The sequence below is a fragment of the Poecilia reticulata genome, linkage group LG17, assembly GCF_000633615.1.
Source record: "Poecilia reticulata strain Guanapo linkage group LG17, Guppy_female_1.0+MT, whole genome shotgun sequence".
Taxonomy (NCBI): domain Eukaryota; kingdom Metazoa; phylum Chordata; class Actinopteri; order Cyprinodontiformes; family Poeciliidae; genus Poecilia; species Poecilia reticulata.
The window spans coordinates 23,214,391-23,240,324 of NC_024347.1; the positions used below are offsets into that span (position 1 = coordinate 23,214,391).

Below are 25,934 nucleotides of genomic sequence, written 5' to 3' on the forward strand. Positions count from 1 at the left end.
ATATAATTACCACAGAAGCTAATGATTGGTTATCCTCTTGTCATTTTAATTGCACTTAATGATCTTTACATGATATTCTTGTTTCCTATATGTGCTTTTCTTTACAAATAAGCAAACCTTGAAGAGGGAAACTTTGACCACGAGAAGTTCTGTCATATTCCCTATCAAGTGAGGACTTGTGTTTTGACACCTAACTTCAAAGGATCTTGATTCTATTTCATGTTGGCATTGAAGGAAAGTCAAAAGAATGCCAGATACAAAATCCATCATCGAGGTCAAAGCTACTTCCCAAGATGATGGAGGGGTCGACAGATTCGGCCTCTTCGCTAAGTTACAAGGCCACCTGTCCTTGAAATCCTGTTCGGGGCTTTAGCTTTGTCTTTTGTAGCCAGCGCGACGAGGCCTTTTTTCTCTTTAGCAGCTCTTTCATCTGTTATTTAATACAGAGATTTCTAACATGAAAGGCATGACCACTTTGTCTTTCATCCCAGTGACATCATCCCGCTGGCTACACTTGGGAACTTGTCTTGTTAACGTGGACTCAGGCACATTTAGTAAAAGTCCATTGTAAATGTTCTGTGTAATAAGCAGGGGCTTCATTAAAAGACTGCATAATTAGGATTGTTTGCATTTGCATAACAAGTTCTGAAGCCGCTTTGTGGAAGCTTCTGACAGAAGGTTTTGTGTCCGCTTGTTTCTCTATAAATGAAGAACCATTATTAAAACATCCAGTTTGTCTTTTCCCATGGGTAATGTCCACAGCCTTGGGTCCTGGTTCAGTCTTTCATGGCAAATTGATTTTAAGGGATAGTTGGGAGTAACTGGGCAATATCGACGGCAAACCATCACAATACCTTTCCAAGAATAAAGAGGCAGGGGCACCATCCTAAGTACTAAGGGCTAAAGCTTGGCATGTCAATTCCTGGAATTATAAATCTACCAATAATGTCTTATTGTATTTTTATTTTTTTTTTGCACAATGAAATCAAATAGTAATTGCCTATTATTGTTGCAGTCAGGAGTTTCTTAAAAAGAGAAAGTCCGATTTCAAGGTGTCAAGTTAGAAACTCAATTTTTTTTAAGTCATGTTTGATATGTACATCATTTTTATAACAACTGAAAATAACAGCTACTTGACTGTGCTTTGAAACTGTACTATACGTCTACAAAATACATAACACCGCCCATTTAAACTTCTTTAGTTGTGCAAAATGAGACTACAGTTTCCTTGAAAACGGACTGTTCATCTTTCAAATTGAAAAAGTTAACCCAAATGGCTCAGATGTGCACCAAATTAAACCAAATATTTGGAACAGAACTTCTTGTAGCTCTGTGTTGGTTCTAACAGAAACTCACTTTTATATCAAAGCGGGAATGTTTTACTATGCTGCGTTCCCTGGAGACTGTTGAGACATCTTCAAAAGAACACCTGCCCATATCGGTGTACTTGACCTATTTCCCCAGCTTCTTTGCTGTATCCCTCCCTCTGTTCAGCTCAGGCTACAGAGGACAGGTAATCCCATTGACATTGGCAGAGACTGATGTAGTGCACCTGTGATCTGGTTATCTTGCCCTATCTCGATTGTGGATGAAACTTGTGGCAAACCAATAACATTTTTAAGAGTTGTAGAATTGTCATACGCAATTAGAGTTCAAATAAGAAAGTATTAAGCAAGGTAACACCAACAAATAGTGCTTAGAGAGATTTTGCTCCTGCTTTTAGTAGGTAGGGATTTTTTACATGGTTGAAAAAAGTGCTAACTATTTATAAGGAGGAATAGCGGAGAAAATATATTTCAAAGCAACTGAATGTAGATCATAACATACATGAGTTAGATATTTTTCTATACGCATTTTAAGTATAAGAGTAAAAACAGAAACATTAGGCATGATCAGAGCAAACAGTTAGAAGGTTAAACATTAAAGAACTGATTAAGGAGGAAATTACATCACTGATTTGATCTAGTTGGGGTTTGGATGTCTGCATTATCAATAAGCCATTATGGGGCAGCCAAAAAAATAAGAGCATCCCCATAGCATGATACAGGTGGTCTGTAGCATCAGTTTTCTGCCTGCAATCTTGGTTTAATCTGAACACAAGACCTGTTTTCACACATTTGTTGTGCTTGGGGGGAAATTTTAAATTCCATTTTCCAAACAATGAAACAATGGTTCCTTTGTTATCATGGCTATTGTTTTAGTTCTTCCTCCCACTCTCCCATAATGGCCAATATTGTAAACTTTTCCTGTCCTGATTTGTGAAGCTTTGCAGCTCCTCCAGAGTCACCAGAAGCCTCTTGGTTGCTTCTGTAATTAATGTAAACCCTGCAAATACCAGAACCTCAGGAATAATGATTGCAAAATTTTATAACATTTTACAGAGAATGTCTTGCATAAACCAAATACAACATTCTAAGAGAAGAATCTCATACCAACTCTGAACTTTAGAGCAGGAAGTGTCATGATTTGGAGAAGCATCAGAACCCATTCTATGTGCGTCAGAGAGTACTTGAGAAAAATGTGGGACCGTTTGTAAAAAAAAAAAAACTCACCGCTCAAGCAGAATTGGATCCTGTAACATTACAATGGCCAAAAATACACCAGTGAATCCACCAAGGACTGGCTGGGAATGAATGGAAAGTCCTGGGCTGAGTCAAACTAAGGATCTTATTCTGATAGAGTTGCCGTGGGGTTACTTGAAAGGGACTGCACACACCTAACAGCTGAAAGGGAGTAGTGGAACGATGTTTCCTGTGATCGATGTCATAGCAGATGGCTATGCGAAGCATTTCACCTCAGTAAATATTGAATTGGTAACCTATGTTTTTTACATGACTGTCATTTGTCTTGCTTTTCACAATTTTGGATTGATATATCTGGCTATTCTTCAGAATTAATGGGATAAAGGAGAACCCCAAAATAATATATGCTCACATTATTTTGTCCTCTATTTATGTTTCTATTGTTACCCATTTACAATCTATGATAATATTTAAAATGCATTCGCAATTCTTTATTTCACCTACTTCAGAGAAGGCTCTCTGAAGTACACCCAGAAAAACAGTCTTTGGGTGCAAAAAAATATAGGGATACTGTTTTCAATCTTTAAAAGGGATTTGAAAAAACGTTTGTGTGGTTGGAATCACCCACAGTGTTCAGCCACCATCTGAAAATCATTTCCAGACAAAGCAGCACAAAGTCTGCTGGCTTAGAGCTGTTGCATTAAAGAAAAACAAAGATGAGTAAAGAAAATCTAAAAGTACATGGAGCATGGCCAGGACAGCTAAACATAAACAACCTTAAATATTGATGTGGAATGGAACTTCCTTGAGAAATAAATCAAAGGCCTCTCCTGGTGCAGCACTACCAGTATTAACTGCAGCAAAGAGCAGCAAGACTTTGTAGTTTTATTGTTCTGCAGCCAGAGGCCCAGCAGCGAAAGAGGGAATCCACTTGCCATCGCTGCTGGATGCTGGATCACTGGCTGCTTAACACATATTTTCTAGCTCAATTTATAACATAATGCGCTCTTTGTTTTATCACAGCAGTGAAACTCAATCCTTGCTTGAGTTGTTCGCTCATTTAAGGAATTGATTTTGCTGTCATCAGCCTCTCTTTCTGTATGCTCTTTCTATCCAGTGCAGTCTTTCAACCTCTACGACCTCTCTGTGGGGCTCTTGATGGCAATTGAATGGTAATTTTGAGGCCCAGCAGGTATTTAGGCTTTCAGCTGCTCAGTATATTGTGCATCTAGTACATGGAGCTAAAAATTCAGCTACTCAGGCCTCCCTAATTCATTTAGCAAAGCCTGAGGAGATTGTTAGCTCTATCTGAAAAATCCATCTGCTGGCAGAGAGATCTGGGAGTAGAGCAATCAAACTGCAGAAGAGCTTATTACGTTATTGCTGCTTCTTAAAAGGAAATAATGCACACATTTCAAAGTCTAAGGAAGGAACAACACCAATGTTTCCTAATGTCAAAACAATCAAATGCATTCTGTTTACTTTTAAATGCTGTTATTGGTGAATATCACCAGTGGTCTCCATTGTTTACTTCTTCTTGCTAGACTCAAGCAGCTTGCCTCTTTCTTATGGGTTTGTAGAGGAGATACTCATCTTTCTTCCTCAGGAAACCAGGGCAACCACCTTCTGACAACTCCCTTGACTCCACTGGCTTATGGATTCAGACAGGAAACACATGCGTACACACAGTGGCTCACACCAACGCATGGTGAAAGACAACCGAGAAGAGGAGCAACACATTCACACACATCATGTCAGGTAAGAGACACAAACATGAGCAGACACTGGCACCGCCATGAAGATGAAGTCACTGATAAATGAACCGCAAATGCAATTCTAGGTTAGAAGTCTGGTATTCATCATACAACCTATTAGCATAAAAAATGAGTCTATGTTGACATGATGAAAGTCATTTTCTTGCAAGGCCTGCCTTTTCTAGATGTAAGTTTTCACCTGCAACACTAGCGTAACCTACAAGTTCCTCAAATCCTAGGTCTAGTCCAGCAACTGTTGATTCCAGTCAGGTGGATTGGGCTTAGAAATATGAGAAAGATATGACCATGATGGATGCTTTGTTTAAAATGTTTTGTTTGAATGCCAAACATCCAATGTTTAATCATATTTGATATTGAGATGTAGTTAGGAGTGGAAACAATCTTTCCACTATATCAACATGTTTCCTTTGACTGTCAGAAACATTAACCTTTTGAAGTGGCCAAGCTAGAGTTCCAACTTGAAGCTGATTGAGAATCTGTGAAAGTGCTCAAAGATTAGGGTATTTGTATGGAGGCATTCCGAGCTTAAAGATCTTGTATATCTATGTAAATATCCGTGAAAACGTGAAGCCTAGAGTATAAAAAGCCAAAAGACTGTAAATTTAAGACATAGGTGATGAAGAAACCTTCATCAAAAAGCTATTAACCAACTGGTGCAGAGAGAACTGATCAACCTCTAGAGACGCAACTGTGACAAATGTTTTTGTTTCCATTGTACACTATGTTAGGTTAATCAAATGTAGTGTAAAGTTTCAACTAGACTTTAGCATCTTACAAATGTAAAACCTGGAAAACTGTGAGCTTTAAGAAAGCATGGCAGCAGTATGGGACCACTTGAGGTTTTGCACAATTTTTGTTCTTGGCTATTCATGATTCTTTTCTTTGCACTCCTACAGAACCCAACCGTTTCTATCACAATGTATCGTCTAAAAACCAAGCCCAATCTCTGAGTTTTCTCTGCATGTGGGTGAAAAAACTGAATCATATCATGACAAAGACAGAAAGCCCTGTATTCTTCATTTTTACGATAAGGGTCACTCTACAGAAAGGCAAAGCAATTCCCTTCTTCTTGATTTCTCATACAATGTACTGCTTGATTGATTTTGGTAGTATTTGGATATTAGTAGAATATTGCAGCTCAATATTGCTACATAGTTTGTCACTCAAAACGTGGAAACGTTCAAAGTTCTACAAAGCATAACTTATACCCTACTTGGTGACATACTGTATAACTCCTAACTTTCCCTTTCCTGGGCATTATTAAAAATTAATTAAAGCTTGTCTGCTCAGATGTATTGGTACCGCTTAAAAGGAAACTGTCGTTGGAAACTTTTTTATGCATTCACATTCTCACCCCATAAAGTCTTTGTGGAGACAGAGGTAGCGGGGCCTCTCCCTGATGGATGCGCTGTGGCACGGGTTGTCTTCAGCTGAGATGAAGACTGCAAAGGGTTTTGACAGTGTTCACTCCAAATATCCTGCTTCGCATGGAGCTAATAAGAATAGACGCCTCTCCCGGCACAGCTAGGCGAGCTCCACATCAGAGTGTGTCACCACTGTCAAAAAGTGGGGACTGCAGTTAGATGCTCACTTTGCAACGTGGCAATGGCCTGTAACATCTTGTTAAACTCCTGAGTTTGCCAGTTTCTCTCTTCTCACAGGGCTGACATTAAAGTGCATGCTAAGTCCTGATGAGACAAAATATACGTTATATAATTTCAACGGTTGGAAAACCTGAAACGCAGCCACAAATAACACAAACGTTTGAACTGAAATGGCTGAACCCATTGTATAGCGCCACACTGTATTGCGCCAGGGCATTGCGCAAAAGCAATTTGATTGACAGCAGGCTGAATTCCTTGATAGGTGCATGTTTTATGTCACTTCAAACTTTAAACAACATCTCAACCACCACAGTGGACCAGTGCACATGCTATATGCAATCCGCTATGAAAGAGCTGCGCAGTATGGAAGAGAGAATGTATAAGTTTAATCTTGAGCAACTGCAGGAATGGTTGTCAAATTTTGAAGCAGAATGATTGTGATTTCACAGCCCTCAAGCAGCACATCTTTCGGAAGAGCAGGCACGCAATGAAGAAGTGAGAAACTGTGCAGCTTTGGTCAACATTTTGTTGGAGTTGCAGTTCTAGTTTGGCGTGCTGTGGAATTTGGTATTTGTTTGGAATTTTATTTTCTTTCTTTTTATCTTGAGACTGTACTACCTGAGCCAAATGGTTGCACGATTAAAGAAATAAAATTCAAGCCTCCCAATAATAAATACATTTGTATAAATAGCAAAATGACAAGCCAACCATTATGTTTGGGTCAGCAATGAATGTTTATAAAACAAAATAAAAATATCTGGGTTTATTCGAGTCAGTCAAAAACACAATTTAGAGGTTCTCCATTGTTGACTGTCACTGCAAACACCAACATCAGAGCAATGACCACAGATCTTGCATGCTCGCTTTTCTGATTTCTTTTTTTTTAAATTTTTTACTATATATAGCCCTCAAAAATAGTTCCCAGCTACAAAGAGATGAAAAGACAAAAAGGTTTTTGGAATACAAAGAGTACAAACAATAAAACATATTGATTTAATTTTGTGTGAATTTTAACTGACTAATTATTACTTATAAACTCACGCTATGAAGCACACTGCCTGTGATCCTGACAGGTCTTTTCTTTGTTACCCATTCATATTTGAACTTGACTCTAAACAAAATTCACATTTAGCCATAACAACCTTTTTTCTTGTCATTCAGGTCTCTCCTCTTTAAACACCAGGAGAAAGCAACTTACAAAGTACACCTGCTCTCCTGCTGAGCCCTCTGGTGTTAATAGGCTCCAAACTTTCACTTACCAGCAATAAATGGTGTAAATTAAATGTTAAAGAGAGACAGAGAAAGTCATTTTGGTAATAAGACCTTGTAATAATCTCATTAAAAAGAAAGAGATGGGCTCAGGGACAAGACAATTATCCCCATGTCTTCCCCACATTAAAGGTATTTATTACTGGAGCTTTGCGGGACTCAAACTCATCAGCATCTTGATTCATGTTGTGACCCGATGCTGGGCTGCCATCCAGGGTGGCCGAGGAGTGCTCCTATCAACACGCAGGTAAAGTGAAAACGTGAAGTGACTGAGCTTTCCCCCGGTGACTCAGCAACATGGCTAATGGCCTCGGCTCAGGGCCTTCCCCTCCGCAACCTGTCGATACAATTCCCTTCCGCTTTTCCCTCTTGCCACTTTCCATCTGGAGCCAATTCATGAACTGCAATGGTGTGTACCTTTCCCATGGGGTCTCCTCCTGTCTCTGTATAACGCCTAAACTTAGTCCTCCAACCAAGATACCCTGAGTTTGACTCCCCACTCACTCTGCTGAATATTAAGTCATTCTTATGGTGTGTACGGTACTGTAAGAGTTTCAAACTGAGCTCAGTAGGCCGTCAGATTCTAATGAGAAAATTCATGCCACTGTTTTTCAAAATTGGGAACAAAAAAAAAACATTAAAGAGAAAGATAATTTCAAAATACTAGATGAACTAAAGTTATAAGAGCAAGATAACTCACATCATGTGAAATACATAAAAGTAATTTTAATCACGTCCAGTTCACCGAGCAACTCAAAACAAGACTGACAGAATATCGTAATGGGTTTTAGCAATTTTTTGTACATACTACTCACACGGATTTCTCTGTTAGTCAGTTGATGATTACAAGTTGTGCCTCATATAAAATAATAAGGAATCCTCATAATATAAAATCTCACTGGTATTAATAAAAAGGAGAGCTGATTGACAGGAATAAAATTTGTAAATACCCTTTGAAGGAGTTTATAGTTTTATGCTTTTTGTTTCAACTGCCAATGCACGCATTTAGCAGCAGCAGCCAAATGTTTAACAGCTGCATCTAAATCACTAAATCCTCTCTGTTCTGTGCTCTAAATTCTTCTCTGAAATACTCTTCAGGTGATGTTCTGAGCATGGCTACTGTGGCTGAGCCCTAGTATGTTTACCAACTGTACTTATGTTTTTATAGCAATTTGAAATGTAGCTTCAGTTTTTCTTCAGAGTTTAAGTCAAACTGCACATTATGCTAAATTGATCCAATGGGTAAAATTAGTAATATACCAACAAAGGTTTGTTTAGTATATTAATTGAGGTATAGTTATCCAAGTTATTAACTGTATATATTTAGTAATAGCACAGTTTAGTTAAAAAATGTTTCATAGCTAAAAAAAATAAAAAAATTCAGAACAGATCACAAAATGTTCAACAAGGTTAGAAATGAAAGTTGTATAAACATAAACCAACCACTTTTCTTCATTGATTAAACTATTTTCTGCTGTAAGTCAGTAAAGATTACTGAAAGTATTGCCATTTGCTAAATCAATTACAGATAATTGTAAACTGTAAACTGAGAGTAAACTTAATACATCTTTAAATTTAACTTAAACCATTTTGGAAAGCTCCTTAACTGTCACCTTAACTAAAGGAAGAAAAGTTCAATCTGACTTAAAGCTGGAAAATGATAAAAAAAAGCAGTTTTTTATACAGTTTAAGTAAATATATGTGTTTAATTATTTTCATAATGTGACAAACTTGTTCCTGTAACACGTGGTGTATGGACGAAGAATTTTCTTTCCTCTCCACTTCCCAAGGATGGGATTTAGTTTGTTCAATATTGCACCTGTCTGTTCAAAAGGAATTTTAAAAATAGCAAGAAATACTTTTCTACTCAGCGTTTGCATCGTTTCCTCCTTATTCTGAGACAGCTTGAACTTATGACTTCACCGTTTTTTCCCTCAACAACTCTAGTTCAACAAGATTTCAGAATGAGATGTCACAAAGAATTCTCTCTATGTTGTTGTAAGAGACAGGGTAATGAAAACATGAGCTTTCCAGTGCAAAACATTTTTTTTTCCTGATGTGTGTATGTAGTATTTGGACACAAAACATGAAAGTAGAAAGCCTGGACATCGTTTCTGTGCTTACTCCAAATTTTAAACCCGAAAATGAAGCTGGCTTTTCAACTCTTAATAGAGTTTCGCTCATCTTATTTAAGAGTAGCCAAGTTGTGATTCACCAGAAAAAAAACTAAAAAAAAAAAAAAAACTTTGTAAGCTGCCAGAAGTCAAGTGCTGAACAGCAGGAGGCTGTCAGACTGCTGGGCTGAGGGGGTTATGGTTTCCACACTCCCAGTCAAAGTGCATATTCATTCACGCTGTTCTGCTCTGCTTCAGCACTGAACTGTTCAACTGTGTCTCAGGGGTGAGCGTCAGACAGGCATAATTTCAGGGCCACGCACTGTTACCCCCATTGCTATTCTGAGGCATATTTACCTGTTTAGTTAAAGGAAGAAAGCGGGTCTTAAGTGTTGGATCAATGCAGCAATGAGGAGTTTATACTTTGTAGTAAAAAAATCTTGTAGTTTACCAGCTGAACTTTTGGCCACAAAATTAATAATAAAAGAGGAACATATTTTTGGATCAACTATATAATTTTTTAGGGTTCTCATGACAAACTATTACTGTAGAATGGTGTACTGAGGCAGAGGATCAGTTCTTCATGGGTTAATTGAAATAATTTTGTCATTGAGTCAAGCTTTTTGTGCCCTGTATTAATTGAGGTGTAGTTATCCAAGTGATTAACTATATATTTAGCAATAGCCAAGTTTAGTTAGCTATTACTAAACTTAGATCTCTGTCTTATAACAGAGATCTAAGAGGTTTATAGCAACATATTGCGAGAACAATATCCAGCGTTTAAACAAAATTATTATATATACTCTGAAAAATCATAAAACAGTCCCCATTTATCTTAAGGTCCAAGTGAGGCTTGCATGCATTTACTTAGCTTAGCTTAATTTTTGACCCTCAACTCCGTCTTTCTGGCTATTTTCTATCAGGTGGTAGTCTTTTATCTTGTACAGAAACCTTCATCTTTTTCGTCAGCGGACGTCCCCACACTGACCAACAAGTAGATCTAGTCTTCCTCACATTTTGTTTTTACTTAGAGAATGTGGCAGAAGCCTTCAGAGGATTACACAAGGTTTGACTCAGAGCACTGCACAAGAGGCCCTGGTGTCTACCTCTCACATCTGCAGGTCTCCTGTTAGCCCACAGGTCTTCATATCACCTGCTCTGAAGCAGCAAATTCCACCCACCAGTTATCCTAGTTGCCAAATAGTAGGTGGTGGAAAGCAAAACCGACACATGAAGTGAAACAACAGTTCAAACCCAGAGAGTCTCACAGAGACAATAGGAGCATTAAAATTTGTGGATAAGCACAAGTATAGTGTGGTTTGCAGTGATCTGTAAAATTTGCATTCAGAACAGTCGGGGATTTTCATTTAACATGGATGCCCATGACATGTTGGTTTTATTTTCCAAAACACAGAAAGGTGACTTTGAAAATCGAAAACTAAATGATGTACACTTACTGGCTCCATCTTTTGTCTTTATGGCACAAATTCAACATGGTTTTGGAAACTTTCCTCTGAGATCATGCTCTGATATGCTGTTGATGTAAGTGATTTATTTGGATTCTGCTGCTGTAAGTAGACATCTGAGAACAGGAATATTGTGGTCATAAATTAACAAATATTGTCAGTAACACAGTCAGGCAGGCTACTTTGCTTTTGGTGGGAAGAGGATCAAAATGTACATCTCCTCTTCATTACACCACCAGCAACAACCTGATCAATTGATAAAAGATGGGATGGGTCTACAACCTTACGATCTGAGTATTGTTAATAAAACGGAGACAGATTGGTGTAGGCAGCATTTTTCTAATCTTTTATAGTCCAGTTTTGATGAGCTTGTGCAGATTGTAGTGAAAGTTTCCACAGAAGTGGCACTTAGTATCCATTCTACGGTAAAGACAAAGGGTTATTTGATTACTGCAGCCTTTCGGTTGTTTCAAACCAATCTGCCGTTTCTCCCGTGACCCAAGGAACAAAACTATTCTATTTTCCCTCATTCTGATGAACTTCAGCAATTCAACATGTCTAGATGCCGAAATAAAATGAGTTACTAACATGTGACGGACGTTTTCTGCCTTAATTGTGTTAGCAATCATTTGAACGGGTTTACTTAATGAAGTGGATGGTGAGTGCAGTCAGTTTGCTCCCTCATTTGAGTACATTCAGTAATTTAGGCTCCAATAAAAAAGTAATTAGTTTATAAGACTCTGAACAAAGTTTTTTAATACAAAGAAAAAGGTAGCTGAATTACTGATCAAAAGAAAAAAAAATTATAAAACCATAAGAAATTTACAACTGAGCTTCTCAACAGTTTCAAAGACATTCTTGTGAAACTATTAAATTTCGCTCTGGAACACATCATGTGGGACCAGGTTGCAGGGAAGACTTGCAGCCAAAGGGCCTATTGTGAATTAAGAGAAAGATGAAAAACGCCACATATGAAAGAAAAAATCCTCTAAAAGTGTTCTGAGCGCCCCTAACACACAAGGAGGGAATGGCTTATTAATATAACCTACAGGCAAGTCACTTGTCAGAGCTGGGTTCCCTTCTTTCAGCGCAACAACTCCATTTGTGATGCTGTATCCAATTACAGAAGGCAGAGAGTCTTGTTGGGGGCAATGAGTTCCAGTCACCCCTGACCCTGCAGTCAATTTGTCCGAGGCTACATCTTAATTTGCAGCATCTTACAGCAAGTGTTGGGACCAGTGGGGTATCCAAATTTTTATGCACAAAGTTTGTTAAGTTGTGTCTTATCATTTTGTCACATTACAACAGGGGTCCCCAAACTCTCGAGAGGAGGATGGGGGGTGAACAGTCAGATAAGGCTTCTGCATGTTGGTGTTCCCACTAAATACTGAATATGCCCTATTTGGGTTGTCTTGGCCCTTTTATCGCAGCCTGTGGGGTTTTCCCTGACTGGGAACGAGAATAAAACCTGTTGAATGTGACAGGTAGCCGATCAAAAAGCGCAGTGACGTAAGAACAGAGGGGAATCCCAAACAGCTGACATCTGCGCAACTGAGAGTCCGGTGGATATCGGAGATGATATGTGGAAATGTTTATTATTAAATCTAAAGGTCATTATTATGTTTATTCAGTTAAAAATGTTAACTATGAAAAAACATATTCACCTCCAAATTATAGTGCAGCAAATAGAGCGGCTGCTCCCGTCGTCTTTCATCCACCGCCTTTTTATTTTTGTTACGTCTTTTATCTCTTAAAATGAGTCCACAAACTATCACTATTGCTTCTACATCGTCATCCGTGTTTGGTTATTCTAAATTCCCGCTATGTTGGGGGTTTTACTGAATTATCTTCTGGAATCGGGATGTTTGTGACTGGAATCGGTTCGTGTTGCTCCTGCCTTGGACACACGAACCGATCGAACCTGTTGTACTTTTATCAGCTCTGTGGTCACAGAGGGTTGGAAAATTCTTAAATCTTTCCGTCTAAACCAGACTTAAGACTCACAAGCTGTACTCATCTCCTCTCGACCCAAACGCTACGACTCTGGTCGCTATGGTAACGTTTACATATCCCTTTGAAATAAGATACAGATGCGCCACAAAAACGAACATTTTACTTTCGTGAAAATTTTAACTCACAATAATGATTAACAGAGCCCTGAGCTTGTTTCTCTGCAACGACACGGTCTCATCTGGGACTGATGAGAGACAATAACACCCGGAGTGTTGCTTGAGCACAGCCTGATCGGTCTCTATGTGGCGAAGCAGCTTAGCATCATTGCCTCATTAGCAGCCGGTCGTCACATGTTACGCAGAGCGGGCTTGTAATGTGGGATTCACCTACCGGTCCGGGATAAATCCATTTTCCTGTCTCTTCTCTGGGCCTTTCCCCTTTGCAAAGAAACTTTCCAAAGRCATCTGATCTGCTTCTTACTCATTTTGCAGATTGTGGGCTGAATATTGGCGCGCAAGTAACCAGACTTCCAATGATTCACTTCCTGCTAAAGAGCCCCCTGGTGGTTGAAGAAAAATCCACATATAAGCGGCTTGTAGTCCGAAAAAAACGGTAAATGAAAAAAAATCTGAATGCTCTCTGGTATTGTTCAGGGGGCCGGACCAAAAGTGGAGGCGGGCTGGATCCAGCCCGCGGGCCGTAGTTTGGGGACCCCTGCATTACAACAAATATCTAAGTATTTTATTGTGGTTTTCTGTAACGTAATTTTTGAACCAGGAGGAAGTACAGGGTAAGATTTCAAGGGGTGTGAACACTTTGGTGGGGCAGGACTGGGCTTTTAGTGTAAAATAACAGAGGACATTCCTAATATCCTTCTAAAACTGGCAGCGGTTCAGCAGTGCACCTTCCAGCCTCTTTGAGGTAGGTGGAATATTACAAGGCTCTTTTTTTAATGTTCTCTCTCTAAATCCTGTGGGGAAATTACCCAAGCCCAGTCACCAGCATTTGTGAGAGATGGAAAGCCTTTCCAAAGGGATTATGATGCCCTAGACTTGCTCTTGCTCTCATTTCTTTTAAAGCCCAGGTATCAGTTATCCGTCAGACGAGCTCAGGTCTGTCTTGACAGGGGTGCACATGTCTCAGCTCACCCCTCGTCAGAGAGCGGATGAAATTCTCTGTTATGACCCTTCTGACTCTGCTACTCACAGCTGTGAGGCAAAAGGATGACATAAGGGTGGCATTTGAAATGCACCTTTACAGTGCCCCGTTGGACCTTGTTACCACTACAACCCGACCCGAGAGAAGGCTTTATGGCCTATCACTATTGTGTCACATTTACAATTGGTCCTCAAAATGGGATTAGCTTTCAAGCACACATCTGATGTAGACCTATTTGGGGGGTAAATTCTTTGGACTCTCTAGCTAAAGGAGATGTTGTTGACTTTTCTTTCATAAAGACACAATACACCTTAGGAAACATCCTGTTTGAGTCCCCATGGGTGTGAATTCAAACCACTGTCAATAATGCTTGTTCCTCTTCTGTGCACATGTATTTCTGGGTTATCACACGTCAGTCACACAAACTTACATACATTTTTTGCTTTACGTGTCTGCTTAAAGGGGAGGCATTCAAAATCAACTTTTTGTAACAATATTATTCCCTCATCACAAACATACCTGGAATGTTGCCTTGATTCTTTCATCCATGATTGAGAAATCCTTGAATCTCCTGTGGCAACGCTTATAGTTTCCACAATGCAGCTCCTATATTTCCACAAAGCAGCTTCTCCTTGGAGCTGCTGCCTCCAGAAGAGCTTCCGCCTCACAGAGCTCCTCTCTGCTGCACTGCAACCACACAGCTTCCAAGTTTGTCTTGAAAAATGCAAAAAAAGAAAATGCAAGTAACTGAATGGGAAGACTGAGTTGCAGGTAATCTGGAAAACAGCTATACAAGGTTGCCCTCAAGTGAACTCAGATTAGTTTCATCATTTGAAAAACAAACAAAGAAAATTTACCGAAAGAAAATACTTAACGCTTCGACAGCAAAAAGTTGTTGTAGCGTTGCAAAGACAATATAAACATGTTAAGTATTATTTATGTTGCACCTTTTTTCTTCGCATAATGAAATGCAAAACAGAAAATATTTGAAAGAAAAACATCAAAAACTCTTATCTTGTAAAAAGGAATATCAGTAGCTGGACAATATTAAAAGTAAAAAACATAATTTAATCAACAACAAAAGTACAAATCTTACAGAATTCACTTAAAACTGTTTTTGTTCGTTTCAAAATAAAATTCACCAACATGCTATAAAACAGCCATTTCTGGGGGGTCTTTGATTGTCTGCTGCCGAGACAGCAGGTTGTAGCAAAACATTTCTATATTAAAATCTTCCTTTTGGACTACTACACAAGAAATATACTTAAACATAACAATATACTTATATACTGAGGAACACCTGATGACTTTATATATCAACTTATCTAAAATTATTATGGCTCGTATTAAAATAGAAATCTATACGTATCTTTGACCCTCAAATGGGAAAGTCATTTTGTTGTAGTTTCTGCCATTTAACATAAATGTTTAGAATTATGCTGCGACTCTTCCAAATAACTCCAAATTAAGTCTTTTAACTTGGAAATTGGGGTTGTGAGATAGCAGCGGGGGAGGGTAATCTTTGGAGAGAGGGTTGTAATTTTGTAAAGCGAGTCATCAAAGATAGTCATTTAATCCCAGATCTGTCCCAGACAGGAACAGAGAACTCTTTTGATCAGGAAATGAGGCCAGCAGTCGGCCTCCAGAAAAACACCAAATCCATTTTGGGGATTGGAGTCGATTCACAGAATGAAAAAAAAAAATAAATCAACAAAGTATCTGCCAAATGAAAAGTCTACATTTTCTAATTAAATGAAATGTCTAGATGTTAGGTGATTGCCATCAACAGACAGTGCCTTACAAAAGTATTCATGTCCTTTGAACATTTTCACATTTTGTCACAATGTAACCACTAACATTAATGGACTTTATTAAGATTTTATGTGATAGAGAAACACAATCCATGCATTATTTGGTAGGCCATAACGTTCAAAGAAAATGAAACAAGGTTTTCTTTTTTATACTTACAAAAATCTGAATGTGCTTCGTTATTCCGTACATCTAAATCAGTACTTCCTGTGGTCCCAGCTGCAAGCTGCTTAGTCAGATACTGTAAATTAAAATTAATCAGTTATTTAGATTAGTTATGGATTAGTTAATTAGTTAATTAGATTAAATCTTGACACGATTTTGACTGGACGATTCTGACAAAACTGCTTTGATCTAAACTATTGGACTGTTACTTTGGGTTCTTCAACCACTTAGAAGTTGTACGTTGTGCTGGTCTTTTTCATAGAATCACTAAAATAGATTGACATTTTGGTTCTAATGTGACAAGATGTAATAGTCCTGATTATTATAGCAGTGGACAGAATTTGAAGGGTATTTTTATCCCTGGTTTTCAAAGTTAACTTTGTATTTATCCTCTGACTCACAGTCTTTGTAAGTATACACACACTTGCTATTTATGTTCCGATGTTGTAATATCAATTATTTTTTACGTAATTGTCTATGGTTTACGCATAGAAACATGCCATCTTCGGTGGCTGCTGTCTATTATTAAATAGAATGAGACAGAGAGAGAAAAAGAGAGAAAACTGCAGGTGGTTGGCGTTTAATATTTAAGGAGTTGGTGGATTTCAGCACCTGCCTGGCATACTGAAGACAAACTCAGTTTTCCTCTGCAGACCTGGCCTGTGGACCCTGTGGCCTCTGCAGCACCCTCCATCCCACACCACCCTCAATGCAGGCTCCCATCCGCCCACTGCAAAGCCTGGTCTGCACCCAAACACTTCAGCGTCATGCCTTATTCATCTTCCATAACATGAACATCATAAGTAAGACGCTCTACTTTGCTGCCACTCCTTGGATTCTGAGATTAATGTAAATCCGGACAAACAAAGGCGATTCGGCGGTGGGTGATAACGGACAGGTACTATTTGCATTGCAATACAAATTTATTAGATCTGTCTGTATGCGGGAGCAGCCTCGCTTCTTCAGCGGTGATGGGATGTTTTGTCTCTTTGGAAAATGATGCTTCCTCCAAGATGAGGGGTGGAGATAGATGTGTCTTTCTTCATCAAGGGAAATGTTTTGTCATGAGCCGCGCTCACTTCTTCCCTTTTTCTGACAAATCAGCTGCGGCGCTTTTAAAACCAACATTCGGAGGGGGAAGATATCCCGCCAAGCTCCCTTAGGACTCCAAATTCTTAAGCCTCTTATTTTTGTCCTCTCCGAGGCTCTCAGCAGGGGATGGATGCAATGTTTTATGTTCAAAATGAAAAGAGCTGTCGCGAAGCATCCCTAATAGCGCTGGGACTGTGTTTGATTGCTTCGCTCTGATACGAGGGGCTGTTCTTGTATCTGTTTGGTGCCTATCACTTGCATCATAAATAATGCAGTCTCCACCCTGCCCACCCAAGAAACACCTAAATGAAGGGAGCCTGCACAGCGGATTTTCAGAATAAGAAAGGTTACCTCAAGGACCAGAATTGGGGAAAAGAAAGACAGAAGCCTCTGTCTAATGGAGGTGTTAACAAATATGTGTCTAGTTGCTGCTATGGTGTGTGTTGGTCTCAAGCTGCTTGTCTGCATATATGCCACAGTTCAGGTGGGTGGAATAAATAAAGACGCAATGAATATAAGGGGTAGTATAGATGGAAAACGCCAAACCGTATAGGTAGATACACAAGCTTGTAAAATACAGTAGCTCCCATCTCCAAAAATATCATGTCTTTGGGTGGGGGAAAGAGGAGACTGGCAGAGAAAGAAATGTGCAATGACATCTATCTCACACATAAAAGTGCTCTCACGCTGTGCTCCAGAAAACCTGTGGCTGAGACATTCCATCAATCGAAAATCTGCCTTCCCTCAACTTTTAATCACCCACTTTCTGATGAAATACTTTCACTGGAGGCAAGTTGCAGCTGTTAATATTGGAAGAAAAGACAAACCAACTTCTCTCCAGACTGCTACTATGCCACCTGCTATATATGGACAATAATATATGTGGCTTGCAGGTAAAATAAATAAACCGTTTGAATCATTCAAAAGGTTATTATTGAAAGAATCCTACAAATAATCTTTCAACGGCTATACAAGTTAATGATGTTAGGAAGTTGCTACTGGGATTGAAAAAAAGTTAAGGGGGCATTTTTAATTCTCAATCAATAAAAAAATAGAGAGGCATTTTAGCAGGAAAATCAACACTAGCTCATTTATAACATAAATAAAAGATATAATAAGGCCCTTCTTCAGTTAGCCTGACGTCCACAAAAAAGGGATGCAAACTGAGGCAAACCTTCTCTTTCAACGAGTCCTGTAGTCCTCAAGGTTGTTTGACACCTTTATGGCAGCCTTTTTCGTACTTTAGCCTTGTGCACCGTTTAGCAGGTATTGCCAATGGGATCCGTAGACAGATTCCAGCTTCTGGTAGTTTTCCTGAGAAACGTTAGGAAACGGCCAAAAACCTTTGTTTCATTAATAGTCTCAAACCTGCATGCTGCAGCTGACTTCTTCCAAATCCCACAGTGGATTTTCAATTAGGTGTTAGCCACGCAAATATGAGGCCACTGTCGTATCTTTCGTGACTTTTTGGTAAACCCAGTCTTGGTATAATTGGAGTAATGCTTATTGTCCTCTTTGAAAGTCCAGTAACTCCCAAGTCACAGGCAGCAGGACATTTTCTGCCAGGATTTCTTGACACTTGATTGAATTCAACTTTCCCAACACATGCTGCCGTTTTCCCATCGCCAGGGAAAACAAAGCAGCACCACCACAGAAGCCACTGTCGTGATTCGCTGTTGGCATGGTTGTTGATTTAACTGTTTAGATTTTTCTATCTCAGCTGTGTATTTTGTCTACTGAAAGCACCTGAGGATTTTTTAATTTTGCCAATAAACTTCCATCCATCCATCCATTTTCTTGCACCCTTGTCCCTTAGTGGGGTCGGGAGGGGTGCTGGTGCCAATAAACTGAACTGGCATAATTTTAGATGCAACTAGAGTTGTGTGGTTGACAGACTCTTCTACCTGAACTGTGCATCTCTGCACCACCTCTAGTCTGGTTCATTGACTAAATCTCTCCCTGTCTGGCCTGTCTCACAGTCTTTCATTTATCAAATGAGTGTTGCTTCAACTGGAATTTATTTAGTTGCATCAGTTTAAAGGGTGCTGCACACATCATATTTCATACACTATCAATTATGTCAGTTTTGCATTGTTTTTTTTGTCCATCAGATAAATCACCAACGAAACAAAATAAAGCTTGTGGATTTAGTACAATGAAGGGTGACACTTTTGCACTGGCAAAATCCTTGCAGTGAAAGGCATGTTATTGTTTGAGCTTGCTGGGGTTTTTCAAATATGAGATTGTGGATTCAGTACAAGCAGCCAGCGTCCCTGTGGTTCTTAACCTCCCAGCGCATTAACCTGATAAAATTAAATTAGACACGGTTCAGTGAGCCCTAAGTCAACCCTTTATAAGCATAAATCAAGTCAGTGATTTTGATTTTTATGCTAATGCCAAACTGTTGAGTCAACGCACTTCAAAACACCTTAACATTAGAAGGTGGACTTTTCATCATCAAATAATACCTTCAATCAGAACTAGATTAGGTAGAGGTCAGGCACAGCCTTGTTGGCTGCCAATGGTCCACTTAGGAAATAATGAACCGCTCACAACAAGACAGACACAAATGGCATGATGAATGAGAAGTACAGGCAGCAGAGACTTAATTGATAGTCAGATGACGAGTAAGACAGGACACAAGAAAACACCAATCAATTAATACCGCTAGCAAGACTGCACCCACACAGCTCTGCCAGTAAAACAGAGCGATGCTTGTTGTCCTGGAGAAAGAAAAAATAATAATGACCGACGGCTTTGGATTTAATTAGTGACAGTGGCAAGATTTGGTCGGTCCTAAGCTGTGTTAACATGTGCCCAGTTCTGGCTGGCTGCACTCTGGCAAATGTCTCCACACTTCCTCCACAAGTCATATTTAGCTGTACTGTTCACTATAAAATGATCCAATTTATAGATAATTGATTCTGGGATGCAGTCCATCTCAACTCGCCTTCTGGGAAGTATGCTACTGGTCACACAACTGAAAAGCTCCAAGACAAACATTTCCAGCCAAGAAAAGATTAGATTGGCCTGAAAAAGGCTGGTGATCTTCCTTCCCAATTTGTATTAAAGGCAGCAGGCAGCACAATCCTCAGGTCATCCTGTCAAAGGTGTCGACACAGGTGTTTCATATGTACATGCACTGGTGGTTGGTAACTCGTTGCATTTGCTCAGTTTCGTTAACCTGAGTAAGATTTTGAAGAAAATGCACTTTTGTGATAAGATTTACTGCACGGGATGTTTTGCTTGAGAAATATTATCACTACTCTTACTTGAGTAAAAATATCCACCATGATTGACTTCACTGAATGAGGAACAAATGTATTTTATCCAAAAAATAAAACAGACAAAGCTAAAGACTTCACAAGCTTCATTTTTTATTTTATTTTAAATTTACTGAGCCTACAGACATTTGGAGGTCAAGTACTCTGCCCTGTTTTAATACACATTGCCTAATTTTAAGTATTAGTTTGATGAGTTTTATGTTTTAAAAAAAATCTAAATTTGAAAGCATTTCTTTTTGCACAAGTTTGTTGTTTTTATAATCATATATATTTATTTGCATGTTTTTTTAGCCTCTAAAAAAATCTGAACTTACACCTTGTGCACATACAGCAGTACAATGTGAGGTTTCATATTTCAAATTTCCACTAGTCTGTTAAATATTTAAATGATGTTCAATTACATGGTTGCATAAGTGTAACACACTCTTAACAAGTACTTTACTGAAAAGCATTTTAATTTAAATTCAGCACTTTGTCTTGAATGGTAGGGGTCTAGTGGAATCCCAAAATTTTTGATGGGGTAATATCTAACAACTATATATGTCTTACCCACGGGACTCTTCCACTAAGCCAACACTTTGTGGATCTGGATGCATGCCTGGACTCACTGTGATGTTGGAAAATTAAATCCATCTTCCCCCTCGACTTTCCATCAGACATCTGAAGGTTTTTTGGAAAAAAATTACTACTATGTTGAACTGTTGGGGATTTCACTTGCTTTGATAAAACCATCAGATCCACATATATAAAATAAACCCTAAAGCATGTCACTTCCACTCCTACGTGTCATTGTGGGCATCAGATCTTTCTGTGATCTGTTCCGTGATCTTTCGGAATTGTGGTCCAAAATTTCACACTTAGTTTCATGAGATGATAACACGATAACACGAGATTTTTTCCTTAGTATTTTTGTAGATCTGCTCTTTAGCCTAAGCATATGAAGAACACAAACAACCTGTCTCATTCACTCATTTTGAATCGTCTTTGTAAGCAATTGCAAAAGTATTTTTATTATTAAAGTCGGACTCATGGAGACCCATTGCAGAAGAGAAACTCTTATCGGCGTGTCAGTCCAGAACAAATCTTGGAAGGAAAACCTCAAGTTCCCTTTGCTTCACTTGAAAAGTCAAAACCTTGTTCAGACACTGCGAAAAGAACCTCCGGGAATATAAAGAATAAGGGACTTTCTGGCATGCCATTCCCAATAAATGTCAACAGGGCCACATGGGTCTGTTGAGATGTAAATCAAAACCTAAAACTATCACCGCAAAAAAAACCAAAAAAAAAACTCAAGGACTCTTTTGATTTCAAGAATGTTCTTTTTCACATGCAAAGCTTTGATTTTTCTCTTYCTTTCAGCTTAATTCTGTGAAATCGCCACTACTTTGATTCAATCATTATGAATAAAGATCTTTTCAAGGTCATTTATTATAAAATTTTAAATAAGCCCATGGAAATAAAAAGCTGTTCAAAGCGAACCCATTTAGATACTCAATTTCATCATTTAATTTCTACTCTAGTTAGAGGGCAGGAAACACTTTGAATGTGTCGGCTGACCCATCACTCAGATGGGATCAAATATTGTCTCATTACGATTGGTCTTTAAAGGCTGCTTTGTCTCCTTTCACATAATAAAGAGGGTTGTTGATGAACTGATTCGTTGTTATAGGTAAAAAAAAATGTCTTGTGCCATTCATCATGTTGTGAAATCTAGCACAGCTCCCGCAGAGCTTGGTATGTTGCCCGCTGCTCCAAAGGGGAGAGATTCTGGGTTCCTGCTGCTAATGTGTCCTGGTTTTGGGACAGATCTCTTCTGGCAAAGAAGGGCAGCTTTCCATCTACTCTGAGCTGATCGTCACTATTGTCAAACATTTCTATTTGTCAGAGACTGCACTGACATCTGTGATGATAAAACTTTCCTAATGTTTCTGTTCCTGGTAGAAAAGCAATGCACAAAAGTCTCGAAAATGTGGTTTCAGGTTATTTAAATTCAACATAATTGAAAACTGAAAAATCTGAAAGCTCAAATTGAATCAAAATGTATTTTAACAAAAGCCAACTGTGTGTTTTCAGCTGAATTAAAACATAGTACGTGTGGAATAATATGTAAATAAATGTTTTAACATCACGAAAATATGTCATTGATAGCGAATGTAATTTAATCAAAATCTAATATCACTGAATCAAACAGGAATAAAATAATTGAAATTGAATTTGACAAAAAATCTGATTTTGACAGTTCAATCTTAGGACAGATAATGATGACTTTCCCAACACGAATAAACCATCTTGAAGAAATTTTAGAGGAGATGAGAACCTGTTAGTCGTCTGGTACTTAAAGGAGAAACAACCTCTACAATCAGGTTAAAACAGTGATGCATTATCTGTGTATCTGGACTTACTTTTAAAAAGATATATCTGGAATGATCTAAGCCAGCAAGTTGTCTACAACTTTCAATGTTGCAAACAAGCATTACTCAAACTTGAACAAACATGTGCACAAGTATACTGGAAAAAAAAAAGATTAATACAGAACTCCACAGTACCCAAGTCCTGAAGAGCGATTCCCATCTCCTTCCTTGCCCTGATCACTTCCTCATATAAATCAACATGCGGTGACTTTCTTACTCCCCAGAAAGCACAGAATATTCTTTGCACACAGASACATTTTTTTGCACTCAAATTCACTTGTGCCGGTTGCCTTTCTGGCTGATGAGCTGCCACTATGTTGCCTACACCCTACATCTGTTATAGCTACAATTTTCTGCTTGGTTAAATTGGGGTTTAGAGTAGATATACAAAGTAGTGCACAATTATTAGTTGGATAAACAATAATACATGGTCTTCAATAGATTTCACAAWTAMAATTCTGAAATGTGTGGTATGTCTTTGTCTTTAGCCTCCTTTGCTTCTTATACCCCTAAATTAAACCAAGTGTAAACTATTCTGCTAAAAATTCAACTAGTAWATAAATAAAGTGTCTGGAGAACCTGCGGATAGCCACACAGCTACTTTAGGAAAATGTATCTAGGACAAGGTAAAAGACCTTGTGGGGATCTATAATTAGTTGTAACAATAGAGTTTATTTGAGAAATATTTATTTCAGTTGTAAAAGCAATACAGAAATAATACTGTAGGYTGTTTGGTTTTTATACATTTTAATAAAATATTGCCACATGGACATCGCCATGTTGTTTACGCTGCATTGCATTTTGGGTAAATAGTGTATTCTTGATCTGTTTGCGCTMKTCAAGCCAMAACAGCAATAACAGCGTTAGGCCTTTAAAATTTTAACAGGAGTGCTTTGAAATTGATGAAACATAGAAATCAGATTTTTGTGAAGRCRGTTTTTTGTGTTGCTGCCAAATTCAGCTCCATAAATTAAACAATGAAGGRCRCTTACCTCTGGTTTGACTGTGAGATCTGATAAATTGTTCTGTATTGGTCGTGGTTCCACAGTCGGTACCGGTGGCAGTAGGAATAGCTCCGTTATCATTTAAAAGCGTTCCCAGCATTGTCTATCTCTGATGTTTCTCCCAGTGTCTTTCCCTCGTTAGCCGGCAGCGGAGTTTAGGTGCTTTGTGGATAAAAACTGTTTGCACACCATTTGGTTTTATCTTGCGGGGTAGGGGGAGGAGGTGCGGTGAGAGGTTGGCTAAGGAGTTAGCTAGCAGCGGTGGTTAGCCACTCTAACAAGAATGATGTAGAACGCAGGGGTAAAGTATCCCACACTTCTACTTTATTTCACGTTGAACAGATCTCCATGGCACTGAACTTGCATCGTCTTCTCATAAATGAGAAAAGTAACAGAAGTCACGCCGCTCTGTAACTCATCATCGCCTTTCTTTCTGACTTACCAAAAAACATGGRGCAAATTCTTACTCGGTGRATAACAACAAAAAAAGAGAAGAGACGCCCCCTAGTGGTGGCGTCTAGCAACTGAGCAGTAAAATGAATGTTCCAAGGGTCAATGACCACCTGCCAGATCATGTATCAGTTTTTGTGTTTGCTCTGTAGATTTCAGTACAGAACAAACCCAACCGCATCCTCAACCCAGCATGCACTGCGCAGATRAAAAAATGGTGACCTCCATGGGTGAAAAATATAATGAAAGATATATATTTTTTTTTAATGATGAGTTTGTACGCATCACAAACAGCAGTTTTCATTTAATATGAAAATTACAACATAATTAGGCCAACATGTTCAACTAATCATGGATCACTTTAAAGATTGGAGACTTTTGTGCACTACTGTGTGTCAATTCTCTTTTAATTATAGCCACTAGCACCTGATATCTTTATGGAAATCAACAACAGCTTAAAAATACTTGGGGTTGCCTTTCATAGGGACTTGCAAAGTGAAGTCATCTAATATTTATGTCCCATCTAATTGCAAGCCATGATTACAACCTTGGCCTTAAGAAAGGCTTTTGAATAAATTGAATTAATTTGGCAGCCACGAGATGTGCCTGCATGCTGATTCACGGTGCTCCACCTTTTGGTTGAAATTAAATACACTAATGATACATTTAGACCAAATAAATTACTTATGAAAAACATAAATCCAAATATACGCGGTATCTAAATCAGTGTTATTTCAAACATCCATCTGGCTATGGAGACGGAAACTCAAAACACTCATTCGTAACTCTGCAGGTACCAAATCTTTCTTCATCTTCTCTTTATGTCTGTCTTCGTTTCCTTTTTCTTGACTGCTCACACATCCAAGAAAGGCACTGCATGATCCCACCCCCGCCACTGTTCGTTGGTCTTCCAACATGCAGCTGGGGTCACGGATGATTAAAGCTGTGGCAGGTGGACTCCACTTTGAAACCATCAATAGACCCCTGGGAGCGGAATGAAACAGCAAACCCTCCATCTCTGTCAGCCCCGGGCTCTCTGTGGCGCAGAGGGAAAGGACAGGCAGAGGGTGAGAGGGCAGACTCCACCTCTGGATCCTTGTCATCCACTGTTGTGTTCAGCTGAAAACAGTGGATGAGTTATGGAGTGGAGGAGTTATGAAGGGATTCCTGGTGGGATTTRAGACACATTCTGTCTCCCGGTCAGAAGTTTGCATGTCGTCATYGTTAGCAATTTATGCCGTGTTACGTTTGGCCACTTAAAGACACATTTGAACTTTTCTTTTTCCAGGGTGGGATGATCAWACACCAAGCAACTTCAGTCATTTTAATGAGCAAGCATCTTATGGACTAATATGAATTTATTTAATCTGTCATTTTTAAGCAAGGCATTTGACTTCTCTTTTTAGCAGAAATGACAGGTCATTTTAAGCTGGACCTGCCTTCTAGGCCTTGGCATCAAATTTCAAATTGGGCTGTCATTAGGTCCATTACACTAGCCCAATGTTGAACTTGAGGAATGTTTAATGAAAGATTAAGGAATTTAGCAAAAATGAAACTAAATAGGTTTTAGGGTGTCAGAGTGACTCTTTCAAATCCAGGAACATTGTGCCAACTATTAGGCATGGTGAGTGAGAGAGAGAGAGAGAGAGAGAGAGAGAGAGAGAGAGAGAGAGAGAGAGAGAGAGAGAGAGAGAGAGAGAGAGAGAGAGAGTGGTATAATGCTCACAGTGGTTTGCATTGCAGAATGTGGGTGGAATATAAAAAAAACTTGAAGACAGTTGAAGGTTCAACAAGTCAGTGATCCCTTACAAATAAACCGTTTTTTGAAATGGATAAAGATGACTGATATTAATCCCAA

At 38.9% G+C, this 25,934-nt stretch overlaps 1 protein-coding gene across 1 annotated transcript in view; it reads left to right on the plus strand.

Annotated features, from left to right (window-relative positions):
- Positions 1-4,058: 4,058 nt before the first annotated feature.
- LOC103479750 (netrin-G1-like) overlaps positions 4,059-25,934 on the plus strand; it is an 87,549-nt gene continuing 65,673 nt past the window's right edge. The window contains exon 1 of the mRNA XM_017310192.1: positions 4,059-4,280. The gene's annotated coding sequence lies outside the window, so the exon portion shown is untranslated. The remainder of the gene's footprint in view (positions 4,281-25,934) is intronic.